Source organism: Phytophthora cinnamomi (assembly GCF_018691715.1).
Source record: "Phytophthora cinnamomi strain GKB4 chromosome Unknown Contig14, whole genome shotgun sequence".
NCBI classification, from domain to species: domain Eukaryota; phylum Oomycota; class Peronosporomycetes; order Peronosporales; family Peronosporaceae; genus Phytophthora; species Phytophthora cinnamomi.
The window spans coordinates 2287311-2302489 of NW_027150947.1; positions in this window are offsets into that span (position 1 = coordinate 2287311).

Sequence of the window (15179 nt, forward strand, 5' to 3'; positions counted from 1 at the left end):
GCTGCATATCCACCCCGCAGTCCGACAAATTCGCATGAAGAGGGCTCTTCTTGTACGCGAATACTGGTGGCTCCGTATTGCTATTGTCTGCACCGCGTTTTTTTCTTTTTTCACCTCGCGGGCTAAGAACCACTTCAACGTGTCCAAAATTGACTCTGACTTGTGACAACCGCGTAGAGAGTTGATGTGGTAGCAAACCGTTTCAGCGGGTGTCAACGGACTTTCAATGATAGCAAAGCTGTAGTGATCTGAACCGGTAATAGGAAGCAACACATACTTCTGCGCCCCCCAGTCAAAGCTACCCGTGACTTCATCGGGAACATTTTCGCCGTTTTGTTCACGGTGATACGCGTTTGCAATCTCTGTGTAGAAGGTGCTTCCAAGCGGCCAAACCAAAGTGCCCACTCTGATCATGTGCTTGTAAATCAAATTATCTACGACTCGATTCGTCAGCCATTCGCCAGGTAATAAACTGTCGAAATCTTCATGGTACAGCGGGATTCTATTAGTTTCATCTTGCTTATTTCCAGCAAGCAGATGCACCACAGTCAAGATTGGCTCGTCGCAACTTTTCGTTTAGCGACCCTTCTTGAAGGCGTGATACCATTCGGCTTGATTTTTTTCTGGCTGGGGTTTCGCTTCCTCAGGGCCTCCGTTGTGAATAGCATCGCCTACGGGACCCCCCTCGACACCAGACCCGCTCTCAACGTCGTTATTTCTGGCATCCTCCCGGATATTATTTGTGGTACCCGAACCCGTATTTGTTGGTTCAGTTGCGGGTTGGGCTGGGTCCTTGTCGCCTGCTTGTCCACTGCAGACATTTGCTTCTTGACCTGGTTGGCCGACCGGTTTATCCTGATAATTATGGATATCCACGACTCTTGTGTGTCGCTCTTTAAAATCGCAAATTCGGGGATGTTATTCCTCGCATAACTTAGAAGCTCCGCGTATGTGCACGTGCCGCCATCCGCGTGACACGCATCATAAAATTCAAGAACGCGGAGTTCATAGGACTTCAGTCTCTTCTTCCTTCCACCCCGCTTGGCGCGGAATGCGTCACCTAGGGCTTCCGCCGCAGCAGGATCATCAATCAAATGCCACAGGGCCTTCTTCCAGCCCAGCAATGTCCCCTTTGCCACACCAAGCTTCTCCCCAGCCACCTTGGAGCTCCACCCAGAGTTTTCCCTCCACTCCTTGAGCTTGGCGACCTTCGTAACGAGAGGTACTTGAGGTGTAACGGGGTTACACGCACAAGTGGCTGCAAGCCACTTGTGAATTTAACAGATAGGTTATCTGTTAAAAATTTTGGATACTTCCTCACCTTGGTGTAAGACACACCAATGGATACATTGAAGTGGACCACCACAATGAGTGGTCCACACATACCCAAAGATCCTATTGGTAGAAAGCAGCATCTTTCTACCAATCAGAGTCATGCATATTAGCGGGGCTCTGACAGCCAGCCGCTGTCAACCCTTTCATAGATGATAAACAGTTTTTAGTAGATTTTAGAGGAAGATCAATTTACAAGCAATACAGTTCTCATTTTACCTAATCTAAGTCACTTGGAATCCCTTCTTATTTAACTTATATTTGTGTATTCAAACATAATTAACCTAAGTAATTACTAAGTACTTACGCTTCCTCATACACGTTGCGCAACGTGTAAGCTAAAGTAGTGAGTCAAGTTAGACCCACTACACCTGGTAGCACTTTGTAGTCCGTCCAATGACCGACTGCTTGACGTTCGTACGCGGTGTACGAACGCGGAGCCGAGAACCACATGAGCACGGAGGTGCCCATGGAGAGCTCCAATACGCTTGCAACGCATGTCGCACGCGCTGACTGCCCCCACCTGTCTGACCCAGAGTGGGAAGCCCTCCAACGACTGTCAACAGTCATTGGAGAAGCGGCGATAGCTACAATGCTGCGTACGCTATCGCCGACGGAGCGACATGGTGTTGCTCTGGAGTTCATCATGAAGGAGCAGCGTGATGCTGCTTCCTCAGTGACGGCGTTATCAGGGACGACACCGCGTGCTCAATCACTGAAATTGAGCGTGAGCAATTACGTGGGAAGAGAGGGCGAGCCTCTCCTCCGATGGCTTGTCGAGCTCGACACAGCCATAGCGGCTCGACGCATCGTCGACCCGCTGTCGAAGGTCGCGTTCGCCATGTCCTGCCTTGGCGGACGCGCAAGGAGTTGGGCGTATGGACGCCGACTCTCCGATCCTACGTGCTTCAGCACGTAAGAAGTGTTCAAAGAGGAGCTCAAACGCTTGTTTGAGCTCCCGCAAAACGAGTTCCGGTCGAGGGCGGAGTTCCTCGACCTTCAGCAGGGTAAGCATGACGTCCATGCTTACGCGCAGCGCGCACGATATTTGGTATCAAATATCGTGACTAACCCGATTGACGAGGCGACCAAGGTCGTCACGTTCATGAAGGGGCTTAGATATGGTCCTGTGAAGACCTATCTCTTCCGAGAGTACCCGAGTACTCTCGAAGCTGCGATTACTCTTGCCATGCACGAAGAATTTAACCTGCGGCAGGCTAAACTCCATGTAAATGTACCGAGGCCGCAACCTCGCCCGGTAGCGAGGACGGGAGGTCTAGAACCAATGGACCTCTCGAACGCAACAACTGCTGGTTACCAGCAGCACGGAGGCAACGTGCGATGCTTCCGTTGCGGAAGGATCGGTCACTTTGTACGGGAGTGCACAGCTTCCATGCCCCCTGGAGGTGGCCGTCGTGGCGATGCTAGGCATCGCCGCGGACCAACAAAAACGCGAACATCCAGTAGGCGCGGGGCGCCCTACTGGTAATGCAGTCACGCGTGCCGACATCGGGCACGCGACACTGAGGACTGCAGCCCCCAGTGAGACCAGCTCTCATTGCAAGAAACAAGATGACAGGCCGAACCTAGTCATCTTGAAGGTTTACTCGAAGAGAGCGAATGACTCTCTTCGAGCTTTGGTAGATTCAGGCGTGTCGAACAACTTTGTTCGACTACGAAGCCTGTCGAGACTTGACTTCGAGGAAGTAAATGTACCTCGAAGTCTTCTGGAGGTACGACTGGCAACATGTGCCATCGTGACGACCGAGAAGCGCGTCGTGAATGTGCGCTTCTCGTACAGACAACGTGTGTTTGTGGAACACTTTATCGTCCTGGACCTGGACGATCAGTTCGACACTGTAATGGGCATGCCGTGGCTTGCACGTTATGACCCAGTAACTGACTGGAAGAAGCGCACGCTCGTGCGCTCCGGCCGCGACAGCGGAACAGAGAGCGATGGCCCTGTTACCGCAGTGCACGCACCAACAGGTGCGCGCGGCTCACCAGTCGAGACAGCGCTTAATGCTGCTGTCCCGGAGTGCCCAAGGAGTGCGCGAGGCTGCGCACAAGTGGGATCCACGTCGGCAATGCTGCCGACGTCGGAAGAAAAAGATGTGTTGGTTCCGGGAACCAACACCCACATTAAAGCGTGTAAGGGACAGTCCCTGATCCGAAGAGGTCAGGTCGACAACGACGCGTCGACTCCGGGAGCCGAGGCACCCTCGGTCATGAGGGGCTCCGCCAATAAATGGCGTCGAGGCGACGAAGGCGTGTCAACTCCGGGAGTTGACGCTGCAAACAGTGCGGACGGTTGCAAACGTATCGCACTGACGCAATTTGCATGCTGTCGTGCAGCCGGGCTGCACGAGGAAGCGCCATGCGATCAAGCCGGGCTTGATATCGCGCGCCCGCAGACAGGGTCTGCCGGCGAAGGGACACATTACCGTGCAACCGGGCTGCACGAAGGAAAATGCGGTCAAGCCGGGCTTGATACCGCGCGCCCGCGGACAGGGTCCGCCGGCGAACAACTGTCCGCGGCCGGGCCTGGACCAGAAGAACAACTGTGCGGAGCCGGGCTCCGCACAACAAGAAGACGGCGCAAGCGGAAAACGCTGCGCAAGTCTCGGGCCGGGACCGAGACGCTACAAGAACTATCTGCCGGGCAGACAGAGGCGGTGACGCCGAATGTCAAGACGCTAAGCGTCTTGACGCGCACCGATACTGGATTCCAGTATCGTGAGATGGAACTCGCTAATCCTCCGACGACGGCGTCGGAGTTAACTTCGCTTCCAGCCATGAGCTGGAAGCGCTTCACGCGCGACTTGCACGATGGACGCATCGAGCAAGTCTGCGTTCTTTCGGACAGCGAAAGAACGGAGAGCGAGAGCGAAGAGCTGAGGCAGCTCTTCATGGGAAGTACCACTGAGAGTGAAGACACTCTCAGTGCGAAGACGAAGAGAGAGCGCTTCGAGGAACAAGGTTGGGACTCGCTGAAGTCGAGTCCCTATTACGAATTATTGAGGGAGTACAAAGACGTACTCCCGGAAGAGATTCCTGCGGAGCTTCCGCAGGATAAGGGTATTCGGCACGAAGTACTGTGTCACGCGGCAGTGGCCACTGCCGCGAGAGCAAGTGAAAGCGATCGACGACTTCTTTGAAAGTCGTCGTAACGCAGGACAAGTGCGGGAATCAAAGTCCCCGCACAGTGCTCCGACGTTCTGTGTCAAGAAGCCACAGGGCGGATGGCGCATCGTTCATGCCTACAACAAGCTGAACGATGCGACGGTACCGGCGCAGACGCCGATACCACGAAAAGATGCCATCATCGATTCGATGGCCGGGAGCACCGTTTACAGTGCTCTCGACTTACGAGATGGATTCTATCAGATCCTAATGCGTGCGAGCGACATCCCTCTCACGGCAGTGAGCACGACAAGCGGCATGCTCTGGGAGTGGCTAGTGATACCGCAGGGGCTTAAGAACGCCCCTGCGACCTTCAACAGGTGCGTGACGCACTTGTTGCGCTCGGTGCGCGACTTCGCGCCGAGCTACTTCGATGTTGTGTTCATCCACAGCCAGGCTGTGGACGGGAAGACCGACATTGAGATGCACCGGGTGCATCTCCGGAAGCTACTTGAGCTTATGCGAAAACATAAGCTCTACGCGAACCTGAAGAAGTGTATCTTCGGGGTGAGCGAGATACCCGTCCTCGGGTGTCTCGTAGGGAAGAATGGTGTTCGCCCTGACCCAGAAAAGGTCAGAGTGATCAATGACTGTCATTGATGTTTAGGGGAATAAACACCGTATCCTTGTCAACACCAGCTAAACCGCTAAGCGTTCGCGGGGGGATTCGTTTTCCCTTGTCAAATGCCAGTGTGCTCAACTCTGGTAGGAAGATGGTAGTATTGTTCTGATATTTAGCCGCAAGAGTCATCGCAAAACGCATTGATCAAATTGTCGTGATACCAGGTTTTGTCTCGAGCAAAATACAAATGTGTCCAATCCAAATGAAAACCATCTCCAAACCCATAAGTCGTTCGTGCGGCCATGACGCCATGATCCGCTTTGCCAGCTGATTTGCCCCCTCCTCTTTGAACGTTTCAACAATTTGGCTCGTTAGCCACGAGTAGCACGACATGCCGTCTCTACATGCTCTAAACATACTCCAAATGTACTGCATTGCCATAAATTACCGCTGCGTGAAATCATCTAAGTCCTCAACCGTAATCACCCAGCACTCTGCGCTTAAATCGGGATAGACCATCGCGTGTCGGCACGGTAGATTCATCGTCGTTGAAAACTAGCAAGTACACATCCAGTTGAACTTGTCAACGCGATGTGTTCTGCCATCGCGCCGCAACGTAACGGACAAATCATCGTCTTCCATGGTGTATGTACCTTTAGCGTCAACTTCTTTCGCAAATTTGTACTGCGTCATAAAGACGTCAGCCAGCCAGGGACTTGTCATCCCGAGGAATTGGTTCAACTCTTCGTCATACTTGATATTTCACTGCGTCCCCGGTGTGGCCACACGCATAACATACTCATCATCTTTACGGCGCTGGTACCTAATTACAGCATCCTAACACTGCTTCATAGACATCGAGCTGTGTATGTAGTGGGTCTAACTTGACTCACTACTTTAGCTTACACGTTGCGCAACGTGTATGAGGAAGCGTAAGTACTTAGTAATTACTTAGGTTAATTATATTTGAATACACAAATATAATTTAAATCAGATAAGACTCCAAGTGACTTAGAATAGGTAAAATGAGAACTGTATTGTTTGTAAATTGATCTTCCTCTAAAATCTGCTAAAAACTGTTTATCATCTATGAAAGGGTTGGCAGCGGCTGGCTGTCAGAGCCCCGCTAATATGCATGTCTCTGATTGGTAGAAAGATGCTGCTTTCTACCAATAGGATCTTTTGGGTGTGTGTGGACCACTCACTGTGGTGGTCCACTTCAATGTATCCATCGGTGTGTCTTACACCAATGTGAGGAAGTATCCAAAACGTTTAACAGATAACCTATCTGTTAAATTCACAAGTGGCTTGCAGCCACTTGTACGTGTAACCCCGTTACACCATCCCCCCCCCTTAAGGTTAGACGCGCGGGGTCTCCGCACGTCAATCTCTGAATTGACCATTCGTCAATTCTCCGCGTTTGGAGAAGAAATCCGCGCTCATTCAACGATGAGCGCGCCTCAGAAGAAGTCCGCAAAGTCGGTGGGGAGTCATCTCTCCATCGACGACTACTTCGAGCGTCAGAAGGCGAAGTAGACGTCGTCGACTTCGACGACGACGATAAGACATGGAGGGCGAGGAAGACTCGCCCTCAAAGCGTAAAGACTCAGTGTCGAGCGAATCGCTCGACCCTCACGCCAAGAACGTTCGCCCGCGTGAAGGGGGACGAATCGGACGCTTCGAGTTCGAAGCGTTCGCGTACTGAGCGATACCCCACTCGCTTCCGCTGGGGCTCAGTACTCCGCGCGCTGCTGCTGCAGCGCGTGATGTTAAAGCTCAAGGTTTCCGCGCTGCGCCTGCAGCGCGCGATCCATGGATGCCGTCCGCGTCCGAGATCGCGGACCGGTTTGGGAACTCGGTACCTCGAATGAGGTGCCGCTGTACGTATGCAGCGCCATCAAAGATGACGCTGTGGCTGCCAGCTGCACTTTGATGCGGAAACGCATCAAAGGCGCGATTACTACATCGGACTCTTTCATGAGCTCCGATGGTTTCAAAGCAAGAAGACCTCTTCTCGCAGCAAAGTGCCCGAATGGCAGGCACTTTGTCAAGCTGGAACGCCTTTGTTGAGAACTTCAACAAGAGGCCGAGTGCTTACCGTGATCGGATTAAGCAAGCGCGTGATCGCTTCGAGACGTACTCGAAGCGTGGAAAGCTGGAGCAACTTCATGTTGCTGCTGAGGAGGCAAATGTGCCGTGCGCTGTGCCCGAGGGCTTTCAGTGCACGAAGTGCTCAGGCGCGGTCCGCTTGAGCGACCGCGACCTGAACGGGTACACGTCGTTCCGTGTGCCCGAGAGTCTCAAGAGCTCCGTGCTAAGTTCTTAGCACGTGAGGGTTCGGGCGCTGGCGATGATCGCAGCGCTCGCTCTACTTCCGCTGTGCCAGCGCGTACTGCTCCTCGTACGCCCTCACCATTTCCGGAACGTCCTCCAGCAAGACGTTCCGCGGCTCCCATGTATCTCGATGGGGAGGAAATCCTCTCCAACGAATACGAAAACGAGCCCCTTGAGGGTTCGTTTTCGGGATGGTCAACAATCCGCTCAACAATCCAGCGGGTTGAGCCGCGGGCGTCACGGATCGGCGGTGGCGGGGTGGGAACACGCCCGGGTATGATCAGCCCCGGGCTGATCAGTATGCGCCTCTCCACGACCGGGTGACCGTCGTGGAGCGTCTTCAGGCGCTGAGTTCGCCGCCCTAAAACAGGAGCTGGCGAACCAGAAGGCCCAAGTCGCGGCGGTCTCGCAGACCGCCTCGAACATCCAGGTCGAGCTGGGGACCCAGATGAGAAGTTGCTCCAGCGTCCGCGCGCTGGAGGAGAGGTTGCTCGTCGCCGAGGCCAAGTCCTCCGCTTCTGCCTCGGCTCCTGCCGAGGCTTCGGGTCAGCCGAGCTAGATGGCTCGTGCTGCCGGTATGGCTTCAGCCGTCCGACGTAAAAGGTCGGATGGAGGCGCATGCTAGACGGTATGTCTAGCGTGTATGCGTTGCCGTGCCGTGCCAACACAGTGAACGGCCCGATGAAGCGCGGAGCAAGCTTGCTTGCTCCGAAATCCGAAACTGCATGTCTAGGCAGGTTTTGTGTAGCTAACAAAACTAATGAACCAACTTTAAATTCATTTGTGTTGCCTCTGCCCGCATTAGCCTGCGTTCAGCTTCTGTTGATCAACAGAAGCTGCTATTGTGTCTTGGACAAACCGAATCACGGCTTGTCTTTTGGTGATGAAACTGATTGCATCCGAGTTGAAGTCATTCAGCTCGCTCTCCGCTAGAGGCCCGGCCTCTGCGTGGTTTCTTACGGTGTCTGCGCCCTGCGCAGACCCGTGGTCGTTGACCATGTTGTTAGGGGAGTCTGCGCCCTGCGCAGACTCATGTGGTTTGTCCATTGTTGCAGCTGACACTGTGCAAGTGTCAGCGGTTTCTGCGGCTGCTGTATTGCAGTCGTAGATCCTCCCCACTTAAAGTGGAGCCATCACTCCGAGTAAACTCGGGAGTCGTGGATGCCGCATGGCATTCACGTAGAACGGTGTATGCCCGGTCGAGGCATGCACTGAGTTATTGATGGCAAACTCTGCCATCGATAAACACTCGCTCCAGTATTGGAACGAGTGAGCGTAGCTCTTTAACATATCGACGAGCACGCGATTCACGCGCTCGGTTTGACCGTCCGTCTGCGGATGGTCCGCAGTCGACATTGAAAGCTGGCTCCCCAGAAGTGTAAACACTTCTTGCCACAGGTTCGCTGCGAAGCGTGGGTCTCTGTCCGACACAATGTCGGTCGGCATGCCATGGTGTTTGAACACCATGTCAACGAACAGACGGGCCGTCTGCTTCGCGGTCACTTCTGCCGGCACCGCAGCAAGATGTACCATCTTGCTGAAACGGTCTACAAAGACCACAACACCGGTGTTCCTCCGCTGTCCGGGGAAGACCAAAGATGAAGTCCAAAGACATGGACTTCCAACACTCCGACGGAGTCGGTAGTGATTGCAGTGGAGCCTGCGCGAATGGCGCAGGCTTCACGCGTTGGCATACCTCGCAAGCACGGATGTACTTGCGCACCCACTTATACTGGTGGTGCCAGTAGAAGTCGCGCGTGAGAAGGACGTAAGTCTTCTCACGTCCGAGATGTCCCGCAGTCGGGGCATCATGATACTCGTACATGATCCTGAGTCGCAGGTCATGGTCATTTGGCACGACAACGCGATCCGCGTTGTCGTCGACTGCGTTGTAGAGTAGCAGTCCGTCGTGCACACGAAAGCGGTGTGCACGCGCTCGAAGGTGCTTGGGCAGCTTCTGACGGGACTTGTCAGAAGGCGCTGTGCCATAGGCCAGCAAGAGCTTCGCGTCCGCGTCGTGCGCGTACGCGGCCTTCACATCATCCAACAGAGATGATGTGGGTTTGCTCGATCGCATGGCGTCAATGGCATTGACGTCAACAGCTTCTGCATAGTCTGGCCGACGTGATAACGCGTCGGCCACCACGTTCAATCTTCCGGGTTTGTATTCGACCCGGAAGTTATACTCCGCAAAGAATGAGAGCCATCTCGCCATTCTTTGTGAAATGTGTGGGGACTTCACTGCAGTGCGCAGTGATGCATGGTCGGTGTAGACCACAAACCGTCTACTTCCAAGCAGATACACTCGGAACTTTGCGAGTGCATACTTCATGGCAAGGAGTTCCTTGTCATGCACCGGATAGTTGCGCTCAGCTGGCTTCAGCTGACGCGATTGGTAGTAGACGACACGATCACGGCCCTCGTGATCGTGCTGCATCAACGCGCATCCGATCGCGAAATCGGATGCGTCACACACTACGTGAAATGGGCGATCTTGGTCAGCCACTGCCAAGATCGGCGCCTCAGTCAAGCCCCGCTTGACTGTATCGAATGCCTTTGGCAATCGGGTGTCAATTGCACACAGCTTCTTTCTTAAGAAGCTGTGACAGCGGGCGGATCTTGCCCGCATAGTCCTCCACGTACTTGCACAAGTACGTGGCCAAGCCAAGGAACTGCCTCAGTTCCTTGACACTTGAAGGCGTTGGCCATTCATTAATCACTCTGACCTTTTCTGGGTCAGGGCGAACACCATTCTTCCCTACGAGACACCCGAGGACGGGTATCTCGCTCGCCCCGAAGATACACTTCTTCAGGTTCGCGTAGAGCTTATGCTTTCGCATAAGCTCAAGTAGCTTCGGAGATGCACCCTGTGCATCTCTACGTCGAGTCTTTCCGTCCACAGCCCGGCTGTGGATGAATACATCATCGAAGTAGCTCGGTGCGAAGTCGCGCACCGAGCGCAACAAGTGCGTCACGCACCTGTTGAAAGTCGCAGGGGCGTTCTTAAGCCCCTGCGGCATTACTAGCCATTCCCAGAGCATGCCGCTTGGCGTGCTCACTGCCGTGAGAGGGATATCGCTCTCACGCATTAGGATTTGATAAAATCCATCTCGCAAGTCGAGAGCACTGTAAACGGTGCTCCCGGCCATCGAATCGATGATAACATCTTTTCGTGGTATCGGCGTCTGCGCCGGTACCGTCGCATCGTTCAGCTTGTTGTAAGCATGAACGATGCGCCATCCGCCCTGTGGCTTCTTGACACAGAACGTCGGAGCACTGTGCGGGGACTTTGATTCCCGCACTTGTCCTGCTTTACGACGACTTTCAAAGAAGTCGTCGATCGCTTTCACTTGCTCTCGCGGCAGTGGCCACTGCCGCGTGACACAGTACTTCGTGCCCGGCACGAGATCAATCTCGTGCTGAATGCCCTTATCCTGCGGAAGCTCCGCAGAATGTCTTCCGGGAGTACGTCTTTGTACTCCCTCAACAATTCGTAATAGGGACTCGACTTCAGCGAGTCCCAACCTTGTTCCTCGAAGCGCTCTCGCTTCGTCTTCGCACTGAGAGTGTCTTCACTCTCAGTGGTACTTCCCATGAAGAGCTGCCTCAGCTCTTCGCTCTCGCTCGCCGTTCTTTGGCTGTCCGAAAGAACGCAGACTTGCTCGATGCGTCCATCGTGCAAGTCGCGTGTGAAGCGCTTCCAGCTCATGGCTGGGAGCGAAGTCAACTCCGACGCCGTCGTCGGAGGACTAGCGAGTTCCGTGTCACGATACTGGAATCCAGTATCGGTGCGCGTCAAGACGCTTAGCGTCTTGACATTCGGCGTCACCGCCGCAGTCTGCCCAGCAGACTGCTCTTGTTGCGTCTCGGTCCCGGACCGAGACTTGCGCAGCGTTTTCCGCTTGCGCCGTCTTCTTGTTGTGCGGAGCCCGGCTCCGCACAGTTGTTCTTCTTGTCCAGGCCCGGCCGTGGACAGTCGTTCGCCGGCGGACCCTGTCCGCGGGCGCGCGGTATCAAGCCCGGCTTGACCGCATTTTCCTTCGTGCAGCCCGGCTGCACGGTAATGTGTCCTTCGCCGGCAGACCCTGTCTGCGGGCGCGCGATATCAAGCCCGGCTTGATCGCATGGCGCTTCGTCGTGCAGCCCGGCTGCACGACAGCATGTAATTGCGTCAGTGCGGTACGTTTGCAACCGTCCGCACTGTTTGCAGCGTCAACTCCCGGAGTTGACACGCCTTCGTCACCTCGACGCCATTCATTGGCGGAGCCCCTCATGAGCCGAGGGTGCGTCGGCTCCCGGAGCCGACGCGTCGTTGTCGACCTGACCGCTTCGGGTCAGGGGCTGTCCCTTACACGCTTGAACGTGGGTGTTGGTTCCCGGAACCAACACATCTTTTCTTCCGACGTCGGCAGCATTGCCGACGTGGGTCTCACTTGTGCGCGCCCTCGCGCACTTCCTGGCACTCCGGGACAGCAGCATGAAGCGCTGTCTCGACTGGTGAGCCGCGCGCACCTGCTGGTGCGCGCGCTGCGGTAACAGGGCCATCGCTCTCTGTTCCGCTATCGCGTCCGAAGCGCACGAGCGTGCGCTTCTTCCAGTCTATCACCGGATCATGCCGTGCAAGCCACGGCATGCCCATTACCACGTCGAACTTATCGTCCAGGTCCAGGACGATAAAGTGTTCGACAAACACTTGTTGTTTGTACGAGAAGCGCACGTTCACGACGCGCTTCTCGGTTTTTACGATGGCACCTGTTGCCAATCGTACCTCCAGAAGACTTCGAGGTGTATCTACCTCCTCGAAGTCAAGTCTCGGCAGGCTCCGTAGTCGAACAAAGTTGTTCGACGCGCCAGAGTCTACCAAAGCTCGAAGAGAGTCACTCGCTCTCTTCGAGTAAACCTTCAAGATGACTAGGTTCGGCCTGTCATCTTGCTTCTTGCAGTGAGAGCTGGTCTCACTGGGGGCTGCAGTCCTCAGTGTCGCGTGCCCGATGTCGGCACGCGCGACTGCATTACCAGTAGGGCGCCCCGCGCCTACTGGATGTTCGCGTTTTTTGTTGGTCCGCGGCGATGCCTAGCATCGCCACGACGGCCACCTCCAGGGGGCATGGGAGCTGTGCACTCCCGTGCAAAGTGACCGATCCTTCCGCAACGGAAGCATCGCACGTTGCCTCCGTGCTGCTGGTAACCAGCAGTTGTTGCGTTCGAGAGGTCCATTGGTTCTGGACCTCCCGGCCTCGCTACCGGGCGAGGTTGTGGCCTCGGCACGTTCACATGCAGTTTAGCCTGCCGCAGGCTAAACTCCTCTTGCATGGCAAGAGTGATCGCAGCTTCGAGAGTACTCGGGTACTCTCGGAAGAGATAGGTCTTCACAGGCCCATCTCTAAGTCCTTTCATGAACGTGACGACCTTGGTCGCCTCGTCAATCGGGTTAGTCACGATATTTGATACCAAATATCGTGCGCGCTGCGCGTAAGCATGGACATCATGCTTACCCTGCTGAAGGTCGAGGAACTCCGCCCTCGACCGGAATTCGTTTTGCGGGGGCTCAAACGCTTGTTTGAGCTCCTCCTTGAATACTTCGTACGTGCTGAAGCACGTAGGATCGGAGAGTCGGCGTCCATACGCCCAACTCCTTGCGCGTCCGCCAAGGCAGGACATGGCGAACGCGACCTTCGACAGCGGGTCGACGATGCGTCGAGCCGCTATGGCTGTGTCGAGTTCGACAAGCCATCGGAGGAGAGGCTCGCCCTCTCTTCCCACGTAATTGCTTACGCTCAACTTTAATGGTTGAGCACGCGGTGTCGTCCCTGACGACGCCGTCACTGAGGAAGCAGCGTCACGCTGCTCCTTCATGATGAATCCCAGAGCAACACCATGTTGCTCCGTCGGCGATAGCGTACGCAGCATTGTAGCTATCGCCGCTTCTCCAATGACTGTTGACAGTCGTTGGAGGGCCTCCCACTCTGGGTCAGACAGGTGGGGGCAGTCAGCGCGTGCAACATGCGTTGCAGGCGTGTTGGAGTTTCCATGGGCACCTCCGTGCTCATGTGGTTTCGGCTCCGCGTTCGTACACCGCGTACGAACGTCAAGCAGTCGGTCGTTGGACGGACCAACAAGTGCTACCAGGTGTAGTGGGTCTAACTTGACTCACTACTTTAGCTTTACACGTTGCGCAACGTGTATGAGGAAGCGTAAGTACTTAGTAATTACTTAGGTTAATTATATTTGAATACACAAATATAAGTTAAGTAAGAAAGGATTCCAAGTGACTTAGATTAGGTAAAATGAGAACTGTATTGTTTGTGAATTGATCTTCCTCTAAAATCTGCTAAAAACTGTTTATCATCTATGAAAGGGTTGGCAGCGGCTGGCTGTCAGAGCCCCGCTAATATGCATGTCTCTGATTGGTAGAAAGATGCTGCTTTCTACCAATAGGATCTTTTGGGTGTGTGTGGACCACTCACTGTGGTGGTCCACTTCAATGTATCCATCGGTGTGTCTTACACCAATGTGAGGAAGTATCCAAAACGTTTAACAGATAACCTATCTGTTAAATTCACAAGTGGCTTGCAGCCACTTGTACGTGTAACCCCGTTACAGTGTAGGTCAGCCTTAAGCTTCCCGACTAAATTCTCCTATCGATTGTTGGTGTTGTTACGAAAATGTGGAAGGTCCATTCAATACAGTGTAACCCACATGTCTTTTGAAGCCATCTAATTGGCATCAAAGTAGCTCCATAATGTAGTGCGACCCTCATGGCATGCAAGGGCTTTGAACTCCTCTGCGTGGTTCTGCAACTCCTCAGACGACTTTGAATACACCATGTTCGATACACAGAAGTCCATCTGCGTCAAAATGTCACTTGAATACGTCCCGTACTTTTTGTCATCTCTGATGGCACCACGCAGCCACTTTATCACATGGAAGTGACACAGTAGAATGCGCACGCCGGGAATATAGTTCGCAATACCTCGGTTTCGTTGAGGTGTTTGTCAACCATGATCAGTTTGGTTCGCTCCCAGTCGTTTGCTGACTGAAACTGCTCCACAACCTTTATCATGTGCCAGTCTGCATTTCGCTTGATTACCGAGTGTTGTACGGCTTGCACATTCCCGAATTGGTCCATAACCATTAGCGTGCACAACTGGTAGTTGTATCTGTAGATTTACATCGAAACATGGCGAAACATAGCAACCATAACCAAATCATGGTTAATACACGTCCAAACATAAAAAAATGGATATCGTGAAAAACATGGAAAATCCATGTACCTGTTCGTCTTGTGTGTGCAGTCTATAAGCAGAATTTCAGGGAATCTCCGGTACAACTTGCGCCTGTGCTGCGAGCAAATGGACACGACGGCAGTATCTCCGGTCGCATTCTCATCAACCGAACAAACGTTTCCAGGCGCCTCCAGCTCAAAGTTTACCAACAATTCAACAACTTGATCTTCGTCGGTCAATGTAGCACTACTGTAACATTCACCACATGCACCTTAGTCGGTATGCCGTAGCTCACAACATTTTAAATTAACACGCACCCGACTTCTTGATTCTCGCAATCATGTTGTACACTTCGGTCAACTGCACGTAGTGAGGCGAATTTGTACGAATGTGCTCGTAAATGCGACTCGCCTTGCTGCCACTTGCAACCATAAGCTCAACGTCCTTCATAATCGGAGCGGATTTTGGGACTTGACGCACCGAAGGGTAGCTGCAATAAACTTCTTCTGATACCGGATGGCAATGACCATAAAACGCATTCT